Here is a 2,489-nt window from a genome sequence, read left to right as displayed (position 1 = left end):
AATCAACACAGAAGAGAATACAAGAATTTAGTGGAAAATCTGTCCTGTAGATAATCACATAGTGATTCACATAACATACAATCAGGCAGTTATAGTCAACTAATATTCAATGAAGACCCATGATATGCCAGGCAACAAATCACAAGTTACAAATTAAGAAAATGAAAAACTAGTGGAGGAGATCGGGTAAGTCAGCCTAGTCCACTATTCAGGGTGGAATATAAATCCACTCACCAAAACAGAGGAGTACAGGTATAGAGAGGAAAAACCAAAACAGCTTTAAAAACAAGTTTAAGATTTCCAGGGAATAACTAAGAGCAATGTCCAAAACAGAGTTGAAATTAGTTGTAAATCAAAAAAAAATTTCTAACCTAGAGATGGAAACTGTCATTATTATATAAGACCTAGCAAACAAGTTTAAAAATGTGGTCCATTATCCCAATCCACAGGTAGTAAATTAGGAATACTGAATCTAATTTGGATTTGAGACTGATACAGAGGTTAAACAACCCATCTAAGATCACACAGTAAAAGGGAAAACCTGTAATATAAAGGCAATTATAAGTCAATATAAGAAAGCCAGAAAAGAAACTAGAGAAACCAAAAAGGAAAATGGGAAAGAAGATCCGAGAAACAGTAAGAAAAGCCATGAATTTGATTCTAGAGGCCTAAAAGGTTAGGATTTCAAGAAGGGAACAATCAACAGGACCAAATTAATCCTTCAAAATACCCTTTGGATTTTTTTTTTTTTTTTTTTTTTTTAGGAATAAGGGATTGAACTCAGGCCCTTGTGCTTGCCAGGGAAGCGCTTATTTCACTGAGCCATCTCCCCGGCCCCTGGATTTCTTTTTGGTAAAATATAAATTATATAAAACACTATCTTATTATTAAGTGCATAGTTTCATAGTGTTAGGTACTTTCACTGTAACCATTAGCATCATCTTTCTCTAGAACTTCTCTTCCCAAGCCATAACTCTATACCCAATCAACCATAACTTTTCATTTTTCTCTCCTCCTATCCTTTGATAACCTTCCTCACACTTTGTCTCCATGAATTTGATTACTTTAGGTACTTAAGTGGAATGTTACAATGTCTGTCTTTTAGTAACTGACATTTCACTTAGCATAATGTCTTCAAAGTTTACCTATTTTTTAGAACATTAGACTTTCCTTCACTTATAAGGCTAAACAATATTCCAGTCTATGTATGCGTATCACCTTTTGCTTATCCATTTTTCTGTAGATCAACACTTGAGCAGTTTCCTCACTTTAGGTATTATGAATAATGCTGCTTATATTAACATGAACGTAAAAATATCTGCTTAAGTCCTTGCTTTCAACTTTTCGGGGTATATACCAATTAGTGGGATTTCTAGAACATAAGGTAATTCTATTTATTTTGTTTTGTTTTTGGTGGAATTCCTACACGATTTTTCACAATGCTGTTACACCATTTTACATCTCCACTAGAAGTGCACAATGCTTCCACTTTCGCCATATTCTTACCAACACTTTTATATTTTTAAAAATATAATAGCTATTCTAATTGGTGTGGAGTGCTATCTCTGCATCTTCCTGATGATTATGCAATCAAGCATGCATCCTTCCCTGTGGTAACTGATCATCTCTGGAGATATGATTGTTCAAGTCCTTTGTTTTGTTACTGAGCTATAGGAGTTTTCATATATTCTGGATAGTTATCAGATATATCTGTGGACTACAGATATAAATTAGAATAGGGGCTGGGGAGATGGCTCAGTGGAATAAGTGCTTCCCTGGCAAGTGCAAGGGTCTGAGTTCAATCCCTGGTTCTGGAAAAAAAAAAAAAAAAATTCAAATTGCCAGATATAAATTAGGAGTTATGAGATGATATAATGGTGATTCTAACATCACCATTGCCATCATATTTTCTTCACAAGTCTGAAACAGGTAACACAGATATTTAAAGCTTTCTGTCTAGATAAGATTACTATGTAAGAGGGCCAAGGGCATCAACCAGCTACAATGAAAGAAAGAACAACTTCTAGATTCTTGGTTTGGGCTGGCCAAATAGCTCAGAGGATTAAAAGCGCCTTGCCATGCCGGCTCCGCCCCCGGGGCTGGCTGGGCGTGGCGGCACACACCGGTAATTCCAGCTTTTGGGAGGCTGTACACAGGCAGATCACTAGAGTCCAATCTATGCAGTGAGGCCCTGTATACCCTGTAGACCCTTCCCTAAAATATAAAAAAAAAAAGATTTCTGGATTCCTGGTTTGGATAAATAAGCAAAGGATACTGTTTACTAACACATTAATGGAAGAAATTTTTTTTTAAAAATTTAAGGGGTCACAATGCTATTATGGGCTACTGGACTCTTTTAGAATATTTTGCTGAGTTTACACACCTATAATATTCAATAATGGAACTTAGAAAAAATGGGGTATATAGATTAATGTCCATTTTATATCTGTGTATTCAAAGTGGTTGGGATAGATATATAGTTACATTCT

General features: G+C 35.4%; 1 protein-coding gene across 1 annotated transcript in view; it reads right to left on the bottom strand.

The window, feature by feature from the left end:
- Atr (ATR serine/threonine kinase) overlaps positions 1-2,489 on the bottom strand; it is a 146,029-nt gene that overhangs the window by 142,466 nt on the left and 1,074 nt on the right. The gene's annotated exons all lie outside the window — the stretch shown is intronic.

This window comes from Octodon degus, unplaced genomic scaffold (genome assembly GCF_000260255.1).
Source record: "Octodon degus isolate 3935 unplaced genomic scaffold, OctDeg1.0 scaffold00028, whole genome shotgun sequence".
NCBI classification, from domain to species: domain Eukaryota; kingdom Metazoa; phylum Chordata; class Mammalia; order Rodentia; family Octodontidae; genus Octodon; species Octodon degus.
This window is presented reverse-complemented; position numbering and strand designations above follow the sequence as displayed.